Source organism: Salvelinus sp. IW2-2015, linkage group LG2 (genome assembly GCF_002910315.2).
Source record: "Salvelinus sp. IW2-2015 linkage group LG2, ASM291031v2, whole genome shotgun sequence".
In the NCBI taxonomy this organism is placed as follows: Eukaryota; Metazoa; Chordata; class Actinopteri; order Salmoniformes; family Salmonidae; genus Salvelinus; species Salvelinus sp. IW2-2015.
Window position 1 is genome coordinate 20,250,307 of NC_036839.1, and position 13,159 is coordinate 20,263,465.

The 13,159-nt window shown below is 42.5% G+C and overlaps 1 pseudogene; it reads left to right on the top strand.

Moving 5' to 3' along the window:
• Nucleotides 1-13,159, top strand: part of LOC111972223 (transmembrane protein 163a-like) — an 81,825-nt pseudogene that overhangs the window by 66,550 nt on the left and 2,116 nt on the right.

The window sequence follows — 13,159 nt, forward strand, 5'->3', positions numbered from 1 at the left end:
TCAGTCTCTCTCTCTCTGACCAAACAAAACATAAAAAGCTAACTATGGTCAGGGTCTCTCTCTCTCTCTCTCTCTCTCTCTCTCTCTCTCTCTCTCTCTTCTTTCTCTTTCTCTCTTCTCTCTTTCTCTCTTTCTCTCTTCTCTCTTTCTCTCTTTCTCTCTTCTCTCTTTCTTCTCTCTCTCTCTCCTCTCTCTTTCTCCTCTCCTTTCTCTTCTTTCTCTCTTCTCTCTTCTCTCTTTCTCTCTTCTCTCTCTTTCTCTCTCTTCTCTCTTCTCTCTGTCTCTTCTCTCTCCTCTCTCTCTCTCTCTCTCTCTCTCTCCCTTTTCTACACTCAGATGGGGTTTTATGTTTTGGTATCTGACAACACTGCATCCATCTAAGATAAGAGATGCTATATGATTGCAGATGACCCTCCCCAATTCATTTGGATTCTCCCAAGATCATTGACTACACCCCGGAATCTGGGTCTCGCCCCTAAGAAGAGGGAACATAATTACATTTCTCGTTAGCCGCAAATGATTCCTGCGAGTCTGTCAGAGCTATTTGTCATAGCAGGGTGAATGATGGGTTTTTTAATGAAGAGGAGTGGAGTTGGGGTTTAAAGGGGCGTGAATCACAGTTCATGGCGAGGTGTGATGCTTGTCTCCTGGGATAAGGCTGACAGCAATTTATTTTGTTCTAGTAGATTTTGTATTGATCCTCTGAAGGGATTTAGACAGAATCTGGGGTTCATTTAAAGTACTAGGACTGTGTTCCAAACCAGAAACACCCTCTAGAAAGCAGAGCACTGTCAATGTATTTTTTATTTTTTATTTATTGAACCTTTATTTAACCAAGTCAGTTAAGAACAAATTCTTATTTACAATGACGGCCTACACCGGCAAACCCTAACCCGGATGACACTGGGCCAATTGTGCGCCGCCGTATGGGACTCCCAATCACGGCCTGTTGTGATACAGCCTGGAATCGAACCGAGGGTCTGTAGTGACGCCTCTAGCACTGAGATGTGCCTGAGACCCTGTGGTTGGGCCACTTGGGAGCCCAACCAGCTCCTAATAGGAGGAGCATGGTTATCTTTCCTCCAAGAAAGAAAGAGGATAGCTACACACTATATTGCTCAGATACAATACATTTGACAGCAAGCTGCCTTTATGAGGGCATCTTTCTACCAAGCTACTTCCTTTCAGCTCTACATCTCCTTTCTCTGCTTTAATGTCTTGAAGTAAGACGTGGGGACTGATGTGAGATCAGTTGCTGTAGTGTAGTGTAGCATCTTGCGACCCTGGGCTCAGCAGTGCCACTCCTGCCAACTAAACGACCCTGCTTTGGTTTGGCGTTCACCCAGTCCTTACATAACAGGCTCAGCATTAGGACATTACTGCTGTAGTTAAAACCCTGCAAAGTTCATTAGTATCTCTACCTCAGATAATTTAGGATCTTTGCAGGTGTTTAGGGTCCCAAATCAATTTCTTAGTGAAGGTAGTCATTTCAGTACTAAACTGAGACTCGATATACAGTAATATATCTGAAAAAGCTGACTGATTCTTGAGTATACGCTGTGTGGGTGTGTGTGCAGTAGATCACCAGATTTCTAGTTATGGCACATTACTGTATGTGTGTCTGACATGTTGAGAAATGAGATGTGTTTAGTTGCCACTGAGAGCTCCGCTGCTATTTGTCTTACTTATGGAAATACCCAGTCTCACTTTTATGATCAGTGTTGAAGATAGAGGAGAATACGAGATAAGGCTGTCTGTGAGTTAGAGAGGGGACAGTTGATGCTGAGGAGACGGAGAAGAAAGGTGAGGAGTCACAGTCCAATTAAACTTAGCCCTGTGAAAATACTGTTGTTACAAGATTCATAGAACAGAACAAAAGAGCAAATGAGATGCAAAACCCTGTATACAGTACATCATATTCTGTTTTCCACAGAAGATTATATACTGTATTGTGTGTAAGAGTAGTCAATTCTCAAGCCAACAACGGAAGCATCCTATATCTTCAATAACAACATCTTCATCTGTATCTGTATACTATCTATGTTCTCCCCAGCTAAAGTGCTGCTTGTCAGGCATGGTTGGCTCCCTGATAAATGTGTGGTATCAGCCGAGTGCTGAGTGCTCCTCCATGCGCCTCCTTTCATAAATCACAAAGAGATCTTCTACACCAAAGCTTTGTAGCACTGCCGTCTCTCTTTGTTTTGACACGGAACGGGTACATTTTCTGACACGCCAATCGCCTCTGAAAGCAAAACTGGGTAAACTATTCACTAGTATTAATACCAACAACAGAGAAACATAAGAAAAGCTTATGTTTTCATGAGTCTGTCAAGCGAGACTTTTTTTTGCCTTTTATCCAGCTCAAGTTTTTGCTTATCTTTGACTCCTTGGCTGGATAAATGGCTACACTTATTGGCGTGATTCAATACCTTTTCGCCCCATCGCCCAACACACTAGCTCCATCCCTCCCTCCCTCCCTCCCTCTCCTCCCCTAACCCATGGTCATTGCTCAGGAATGTAGACAGTCACATTTCCAAGCTTACCCTGGTCCCTGACCCATTTCACCAGCATGGAAGCCTCTCTTGTCTCTGTATTCCTGTTGCCCCTCCTCATTACCCCACACAGTGTGTTCTCTGTGGAAATGAATGCACAGATTAATGATCCCACTTTGTGCTGAAACAAATATACAATTGCTGTTGTTATAGGCTAACTGCTGTGCTGGTCAGTGCCAAGGCTAATGATAAGCATCACTGTAGTGACCTGCTGTATTGCTTGTCTTGTTCTGGGTTCTGTATCTGCACTCACTCTGAGTGAGTGCATTTATGTATGTGGCTGCATGGTTCAGTGCCAATAGTAGTGAGTCTGTCTGTTAGTGTGGGTGCTGTGCTTGCAGGGCAGACTAACATTCTGGGCACTATGTAGGGAATAGGATGCCATTTGGGATGCTTCCCTGGTCTGGGAGAAGAGAGTGCGGAGCTTTGGCAGCCCTTGGCAGGCTGTGTTGGCTGGCGTCCTGGTGCCTTGATCCAGCCTCCTGACGGCTTGGGAAGAGAACAACCTAAGGGCTCCCTGCACAGGACTGGATGCTGACAGTACGGCCAGCAGATCCACTCATCCTGTTTCACGCTGTACTGCTGCCGCAGCTAGCAGACCAGCTGTCACCAGGAGTGAGCCTGTTTGTTCCTCTCTCTCACTTGACTGTTGGACTGTCAGACTGTCCCGCAGATCCTTTTTTTGTTTGTGTTATTTGCATCGATCCGGCCTACGGTGTTGACTGAGAGGATAAGAGGAAGTTGGTAGTTCTAATGTGGTGCCAGTCTGCCAGAGCGTCTTAGCATCATGCGTCATGGGTCTGTCTGTCACCATGGTCCCCTACGCCACAGACCCTTTTTAAGCCTTTTAAGACCTAGACCAGAGAGGTCACATCATAGCCTCCATGGCAGCCATTGATTGGTGGATCAAAGATAGAGAGACTGAGATAAAAGCCCTGTTGAAACTCTCCTCCAGCTCAGCTCGCACTCAGATTGCCCGTCTCCATGGTGATCTGCCTAGCGACAGGGCGCCCCGTGGGACTGTTACTGCCCTGAAAACGAATGCATCACAGAGGAAACTCAAAAGCCCCCAGCTTCACAAGGACAGAATGAACAGAAACGGATGGAGAGAATATGGAGAATTTGGGCCAGAATCAGATGAATCAAGCTTGTTATTATAACCATTAAGTGCCTGATGAGTCAAATGCTACGAATGTATAAGATGCTTTAATGGATAATCTTCTGTTACATTCTCAACTCTAACAATCCAGTATTGAGGAGAAATCAAATGGAACGTGTTAACAGATCTTTATCCTCTATGCCTTTCAAACCTTCCCTGTGTAGGATTATAGCTGTTTAAATCCATACCATTTTTGCTCAGAGATTATTACAGTATAGTGCTAATCTCTGAATAATTCTCCTCCAATTCAAGCTACACTTTAAGGTGTGCTGATAAAATGAATTAGTATGTACAAACAGAATAGGTTATCAGTGTTTTGATCTTTGAACCTGAAAAATCATAAACTATTACATAACAAAAATGATTTATGCGTGTCTGTGTGTGTCCGTGTGTTTGTCTGTGTTTGAAATAGCAATATTTACACGGATGTTGCTGTTATCATTACTTTTGCTGTTAGAATCCTTTGTATTTTGTTCCTCAGGCATTCATTTATTCTCTCTCCCTCTCTCTTCTCTCTAGCTGTTTCATTCATGAGACACAGCGCATCAGCATTTGGATTTGCAGTGAGTTCCATTTATACTTATTAATTAGTCATAAAGTCATGGTGTTAATTTATTAACTCTGGTTGGGATCAGATGCAAGTTGTCTGCCATTGTTTCCTTGGTAACAGCACATCAGAGCTGAGATACAGAAATATCCCCACAGATACTGTGGGAAGCTCTAGAATGCTATAAAAGAAGCTATCATGTCATATCAGGTAAACGAGGACAGTTTACTAGAGAGAGTCAGCATATTAGACATGGATGATAATGAACCAATGAGGAGCTGTTAAGGCCATGTCTATAGAGGGGTCATAATAGTTTTGTAGGCCAAACCGTTCGGACACTCCGGACAATTTTGTGAGAAGACCGATTTTCTGCTTGTCTCATGGTCTGACATACACCGCTCTAGCTCTGTCACTTTTCACCACAGGTGTGGAAGTGCGACATCGGCGGATGGGGTTATTTGAGGCAGATATCGCTATTTTAAATTTACAGATTTTAATGGGGATTTATATCCTACTGTTCAATAACCAGCCTAGTCTGTTAGTAGAGCATATGGAGTTTAAGTAGGGGGGAATGGGAGGTGGGACTAGAGTTGAGTGTTTTCCTGAATATACTATATACTTTGTTATTTGATTTATCCTCACTGGAGGCCTAATAGCAGATTGTCTGTCTTTGCAGTTTGACGCCACGTTGGACGTGCTATCTTCAATTATCGTGCTGTGGCGCTATAGCAACGCCGCAGCTGTCCACTCCGCCCATAGGGAGTACATGTGAGTAAAACGGGCACAACATTCATATTCATCTCATTGAACATACAGGTTGCATGGTGTCCCCTATTAGAACATTCCATGTACACCACCATAAAAACAGTTCTCTCTCCCCTAGTAGCCTACTGGGTTATTATCTTCAGAAACCTGCCTTGTACATTCCCTTTGGCTTGAATCTTTATCAGTGTGTCTCATACGTTACATTATTGAGCTGTTGAGACATTAAATGTATTTTTAGTCCAGGCAGCCACATCCAGGTACAGTATATCTCTCCCAGTGTACAATGATACAGTACATTGTCCACAGTAATACAGGGGTTCGTCCCAGTTCACATCTTGTTCCTGGTTGACGGCCTTGTTCTGGCATGTCACAGCTACTTCCTCAGCACTGCAGGCGCTACAATGATAAAGGACAATGCCGCCCATCTACCATCCATCTTATACCCGCCTGCTGTAGGGGGGATGGAGGTAGAGGGAGGGATGGATGGATGGAGACATTCTCATTCCTCCTTTGTGGAAGTGTCAAAATGAGAGATAAATGGGGAAGAAATGGCAGAGGAAGCAAACATCTTTCTCTGGCGCCAAAGTACTGAGCTGTGAAGCTGCTGCTGTAACCGTAGCCAGGAACCCAGATAACAGACGCTTTTCACTTTTATTTAATTGGAACAGATCTCCCCTGCCTCTCTATGCCTGATTACACCTGTGTTAAAGTAGCATTCACAAACAGTTATGGCTCCCTGGAGAACCAATACATCTATTTAAGTGTACCACGGTGAGGTGCAGCAAAGAAAACTTACAAATTAACTTTAAAATATGTTTTTGTGAATATTTTTGATTCCAATTTTACTGGAGGATGACAATGGAAGAAGCCCTAAGACTTGATTTCTGTCTGTCCACAGAGCGTGCGTGGTCCTTGGGGTGGTCTTCATCTTGTCCTCCCTGTGTATTCTAGGAAAAGCAATCCATGACCTGGCCACCAAGCTGCTTCCAGAAGTGGTGAGAGACCCCCCCTCACACACACAGATGTGCACGCAAGCACACACACACACTAACACACACAAACACACACACACACAGAATCCTAGGGCGATATATAACTGGTATTTTCAGAAGCTTTTCTCAAAGTCTTCACCGTGTTTTATACTGTATGTACTGGCAGGTGGCTTTTTATAGCCCCAGTTTGTGCCTGTGACGTCAAAGAACTCTGCCTGTTCCTCTGTCTCTCTCTGTTTCACCTGCCCATGTGATGGAGTGCAAGAGCTGCTGAAGTTAAGGCGAGGAAAAGGAAGCAGAGAAAATAGTGACTAGTTTATGACACTAATCCCGGAATAGTCTCATTTCGCTGTTGCCAGGCAATGCAACCTTTCCTACACTTCTGTAGATTGATGCTGCAGTAAACATCAAAAACATCAACAGGACGAAAGTTACCGAATCAAAACAACTGTTCAGAGATTTCCATTCTAGGTAGACAACTAGATTCACTAGCAGCTATGAGAGCAGAATTATCACTTTTTCAGACTTAGCCCTTACCATTTCTTACAATTTCTTTCTTTATATATTAGGTTCACAATTTGCACATATCCTATCTGTTCTTACAATGTTTGAATGAATGCAAATATACTTCCACCCTCACATTTTTTCTCTCACTCTCTCTCTCTTGCTCTCTCTCTCTCTCTCCTTTCCTTATTTGCTGTATTGGTTTGTAAATTAGTGGTTTCTCTCTCTGATTTGGAGCCGACACCTGTAATCAGTGGCGCAGAAGGACTGATAAGTCTTTTAAGTCTGCTCCATGGCAACGAAGCGCCAACAGCTGCTGTGCGATGTACCCACTGGTCTGAAAACGACCAATTAGCTGCACATTACCACGTCAGGAAGTACAGACCTACAGCCCAGCCTAGCCCAGCCTTGATCTGTGTTGTAAGGACAGAGATGGAGAGAGGGAAATGGGGAATAGAGGAAATTGTGTGCGAAGGGGGGTAGGGAAGCAGTGAGAAGGAGAGAGAAAATGATAGGTAGAGAGAGACAGAATCAGAGCGAGGGGAGGAGTGATAGATTGAGATGAGTGCCGGTGAGGGGATATCTGTTTGAACCAGCAGCTCTGCTATGTTAATCAAGCCAGTGAGTCTTGTGCTCAGGAGGATATGTCTGTCCGGGGAGGGCCCATTATCACTGGCTCTTCTTCTGGCGCATGCAAGCACAATCTAAAAATATCTGCAGTATTTCATCTCTCTCTCTCTCTCTCTCTCTCTCTCTCTCTCTCTCTCTCTCTCTCTCTCTCTCTCTCTCTCTCTCTCTTTCTCTTTCTCTCTCTCTTTCTCTTTCTCTTTCTCTTTCTCTTTCTCGTTCTCTTTGTCTTTTCTTTCTCTCTTTCTCTTTCTCTTTCTCTCTTTCTTTCTTCTTTCTCTTTCTTCTTCTCTCTTCTCTCTTTTCTCTTTCTCTTTCTCTTTCTCTCTCTCTTCTCTCTCTTCCATTTAATTCAATTGGCTTTATTGGCATGAGAAACACGCACGCGTGTTATATTAACGGTACACATATCCTGTTCATTCTGGCTCTTCTTTGGACACTGTGTTAACAAACCTCCAAACAAACTTCAACGCCATACAACACTTCTTCCGTGCCTCCAACGCTCTTAAATAATAGTAAAACAAAATGCATGCTCTTCAACCGATCGCTGCCCGCACCCACCCGCCGCCCGACTAGCATCTCTACTCTGTTCTGACTTAAAATATGTTGACAACTATAAATACCTAAGTTTTAATTTACAATTATGTGGCTAGACTGTAAACTCTCCCTCCAGACTCACATTAAGCATCTACAATCCAAAGTTAAATCTAGAATTGCCTTCCTATTTCACAACAAAGACTCCTTCACTCATGCTGCCAAATATACCCTCGTAAAACTGACTATCCTACCGATCCTTGACTTTGGCGATGTAATTTACAAAATAGCCTCCAACACTCTACTCAGCAAATTGGATGCAGTCTATCACAGTGCCATCCGTTTTGTCACCAAAGCCCCATATATTACCCACCACTGCGACCTGTATGCTCTCATTGGCTGGTCCTCGGTACATATTCGTCGCCAAACCCACTGGCTCCAGGTCATCCTTAAGTCTTTGCTAGGTAAAGCTCCGCCTTATCTCACTGGTCACCATAGCAACACCCACCCATAGCACACGCTCCAGCAGGTATATTTCACTGGTCATCCCCAAAGCCAACATTTCCTTTGGCCGCCTTTCCTTCCAGTTCTCTGCTGTCAATGACTGGAACGAATTGCAAAAATCACTGAAGTTGGAGACTTATATCTCCCTCACTAACTTTAAGCGTCAGCTGTCAGAGCAGCTTACCGATCGCTGCAGCTGTACACAGCCCATCTGTAAATAGCCCATCCAACCAACCAACCAACTACCTACCTCATCCCCATATTTTTTATTTATTTTTTGCTTGTTTGCACACCAGTATTTCTACTTGCACACCCTCATCTGCACATATATCACTCCAGTGTCAATTGCTAAATTGTAATTACTTCGCCACTATTGGCCGATTTATTGCCTTACCTCCTTGTTTCATTTGCACACACTGTATACAGATTTTTCAATTGGGTTATTGACTGTATGTTTGTTTATTCCATGTGTAACTCTGTGTTGTTGTTTTTGTCGCACTGCTTTGCTTTATCTTGGCCAGGTCGCAGTTGTAAATGAGAACTTGTTCTCAACTGGCCTACCTGGTTAAATAAAGGTAAAAAAAAAAAGAATGAAAAAAAATAGATAAACAAAATTGTAACAAACAATAAAGAATGAAGAGTAAACATTACACCCACAAAGTTCCAAAGGAATAGAGACATTTCAAATGTTATATTATGGCTATATACATTGTTGTAATGATGTGCAAATATTTAAAGTACAAAAGGGAAAATAATTCAACATAAATATGGGTTGTATTTACAATGGTGTTTGTTCTTCACTGGTTGCCGTTTTCTTGTGGCGACAGGTCACAAATCTTGCTGCTGTGATACTGTGGTATTTCTGTCACGCCCTGACCGTAGAGAGCTTTTTATGTCTCTATTTTGGTTTGGTCAGGGTGTGATTTGGGCGGGCATTCTATGTTCCTTTTTCTATGATTTGTATTTCTGTGTGTTTGGCCGGGTGTGGTTCTTAATCAGAGGCAGCTGTCTATCGTTGTCTCTGATTGAGAACCATACTTAGGTAGCCTTTTCCCACCTGTATTTGTGGGTAGTTGTCTATGTGTAGTTGCATGTCAGCACTAGTTGTTTATAGCGTCATGTTCGTTTTGTTATTTTGTTAGTTTGTTTATTTTGTTAGTTTGTGTTCTTCGTTTAATAAAGAAGAATGTATTCCAATCACGCTGCGCCTTGGTCTCATCGTTACGACGAACGGGACAATTTCACCCAATAGATATGGGAATTTATAAACATTGGCAGGATGTTAGGAAGTGCAGCTCAGTTTCCACCAAATTTTGTGGGAAGTGTGCAGATAGCCTCTCTTCTCTTGAGAGCCAGGTTTGCCTCTCAATAGCAAGGCTATGCTCACTGAGTCTGTACATAGTCAAAGATTTCCTTAATTTTGGGTCCGTCACAGTGGTCAGGTATTCTGCCACTGTGTACTCTCTGTTTTGGCTCTGTTTTTTTGTTAATGCTTTCCTATGTGTCAAGTAATTATTTATGTGTTTTCTCATGATTTGGTTGGGTCTAATTGTGTTGCTGTCCTGGGGCTCTGCGTGGTCTGTTTGTGTTTGTGAACAGAGCCCCAGGACCAGCTTGCTTAGGGGACTCTTCTCCAGGTTTATCTCTCTCTAGGTGATTGCTTTGTTTTGGAAGGTTTGGGAATCACTTKTTTTTAGGTGGTTGAAGAATTTAACATCTCTTTTCTGGATTTGGATAATTAGCGGGTATCAGCCTAACTCTGCTCTGCATGCATTATTTAGTGTTTTACATTATAAACTGAGGATATTTTTGCTGAATTCTGCGTGCAGTCTCAATTGGGTGTTTTTCCCGTTTTGTGAAGTCTTGGTTTGGGAGTGGACCCCATACCTCACAACCATAAAGGTCTCTATCTCTCTCTCTCTGTTCAGCCTCTTGTTAATAAGCCCCCAGAATACTCTTGGTTCCTGTTTAGGTAGCTGCTAGTAGGCCGGTTGTTTCAGTAGAAGAGGGCCTGTGTGGTCTAAGCTTTGTAAGCCTCAGCTATCTGGTTAGATGTTTCTCAGTGCATAGCTTCCGGCAGAGTGTAAGAGAAGTAGAAGAAATAATGTGAGTTCATTTGGTGCTGTATAATACAATTTAGTGACTGAACTGATCCAAAAGATCTGTCTTTACACAGATATCCACCCTCACACCAACTCTTTTTAAAGATCTCTCTCCATCCTGCTCTCTCTCTCTCTGTCTATGTCTATGTGTTGATATCCCACTCCATCCTCCTTCCATTGACTCTAAACAAGGATGAGTGTGATGGGAGGGAGTTTAACAAGCTTCGATTCATTCAATGTCTTGGCCTTATTGGGCCAAAGACTCATTTAGCTGTCTCTCCTCAGTAGGCTCATCTATACTATACTATACCAGGGCCTGTTGCCAAATCAAACCTGCCCCTGGGGTCTCCATCAAGCCACACACACACATCTGCCTTGGCGCCTCATTTATCAAAGGGGCATGTGCACAAAAAAGACTCTAAACCTAAACTCTAAAGGTTGGTATTTAAACATCTTGAACTTGAAGAGAAAGTGTGTGCATCTCCACGCAAATCTCAGACCATGTGTACACACAACTTCCAGTGGTTGATCAAGCAAACGTTGTTCTTTTGGGGGAAATGGAGATGTTTGATGCACAGGAATTATAATGATGGTAGGCTAATAAAAACATTCAAACGTATGCCTAATGATAAAACAGATACATTTGCCATTGGTAAGAAGATCACATAGCAGCATGTTGCCTAATATATTTATTTTACTTATTTTACTTTTATTATATGGGCCTAAATCATGATCATATTGCAGGGCATGTCTCTCCTCTGCTACACAATAAATATTAGGCTACCATTTATCCATTGCTCATTCAATAGCCAACCATGCCTGAAAGTAAATAGACCGGGAGCCTATGACAGTATGGGTAGTCTACAGTATTGCTGCGTGATAGGAGCGCGACATTATAGCCTATTTAATCCCAGAGCCTATACCAAGGCAGGAGATGGAAACAAAATCATGTATTGATAAACAAAATATTGAGGAACAACACACGTTTGCATAGAGGTGTAGGCTGTAGGCAGCATGTACTTGTCTTGCAGTGTTTGGCACTCACTATAGAGAGCATGCATTTTTTGTTTGAAAAGTCACTGCTACAGATTTAAACATTCTGCCCACACCTCTACAGAAATGTGATATTCTGCTTCTTTAAGAAACTGTCATGGCCCAGTTCCACCATTTCCAAATCATACAGCAAATGAAGGCGTTTTTGTTTCCATAAAAGGTTAACGGATGATATTTTCCAGGCGGGGTTGTAACATGGCTCTTGTTTATCAATGAAAACATGTGTATACGTTGCGGTTGACAGTTTGATAAATCCTAATCCTCTTGTTTATCATGTTTCTCACTGAAAACATGTGTATACGTTGCGGTTGACAGTTTGATAAATCCTAATCCTTTGTTTATCAATGAAAACATGTGTATACGTTGCGGTTGACAGTTTGATAAATCCTTAATCCTCTTGTTTATCATGAACATGTGTATACGTTGCGGTTGACAGTTTGATAAATCCTAATCTCTTGTTTATCAATGAACAACATGTGTATACGTTGCGGTTGACAGTTGATAAATCCTAATCCTCTTGTTTATCAATGAAAACATGTGTATCTGTTGCGGTTGACAGTTTGATAAATCCTAATCCTCTTGTTTATCAATGAAAACATGTGTATACGTTGCGGTTGACAGTTTGATAATCCTAATCCTCTTGTTTATCAATGAAAACATGTGTATACTGTTGCGGTTTGACAGTTTTGATAAATCGCTAATCATTATGCACAATGCAAATCCTACAATCTCCACGTACGCCTGAATTTTGTAAGAAATGTACATGAGAGGTTATCCATCAACGGACACGATTAACTGGCCTGGGTCTAGTTAGACACCCAGTATGGTGGATAGGGGTCATTGCTCCACTTCAGACTGGGGAGGACTGGGTGGTAGAGAGTGATCAGGCAGATGGCCTCATTTGGTGTGTGTGTATTGTGTGTGTGTAGCCGTGTATGGATGTGATTCCTATCATGCTCCCTCAGAGTGCCCAGTAGTTTGAAGCCTCATTAAAAAATGGAGGAGGGATATTGGTTTCCCAGCTGCTTGTGTGGGAGAGGACCTTTAATTTGAACCAGGGGAGAACAACAGAAAGAAACAAAGAGAACAAAAAGACACCTTCTGTATTTCCTCTTCTCTCTCTCTATCCCTCTCTCTTTTTCCCTTTCTCTTCCCTTTCTCTCTTCAATCTCTCCTCTCTGTCCTGCCCTCTTTCTTTCTCTATTCCCTCTCTCTATCCCTCCCTCTCTCTATCTCTCTCTCTCTCGCTCGCTCTCTCTCTCATCTCTCGCTCCTCTCTCTCTCTCTCTCTCTCTCTTCTCTCTCTCTCTCTCTCTCTCTCTCTCTCTCTTCTCTCTCTCTCACTCTCACTCTCCTCTCACTCTCACTCTCACTCTCACTCTCAATCTCAATCTCTCACACACACACATACCCAACAGTCTCACAGCCAGAAGGTGTTTAAGTCTGAACACGTCAAGGGAAGACAAGATATCTACACATTAGAGGGAGGAACAAAAATACGTGTTGTTCAGTTTTGATACCAGACTGCAGTTTGACCTTATACTGTAAAGGCTTGTGATGTAAAGAATGACGCTTTAACAAAACAAGGTCTAAAAAACAAGATTGAGACTATTGAGGTTTACAGAGAATATAACATTTATATCTAATAAAAATAAATCCTACTCCATGTACAAGGCACTGAAATTGACCATCCTATTAACAGTAACAAGATATGTGGCATATTGCATCAAGACAACATGTCTACACTAGCTGATTGTCATCTCTTTGTTTTACTAGTACTCTAATACTGTATCATGTGTTTGTAAAGCAGTGTGTTATTA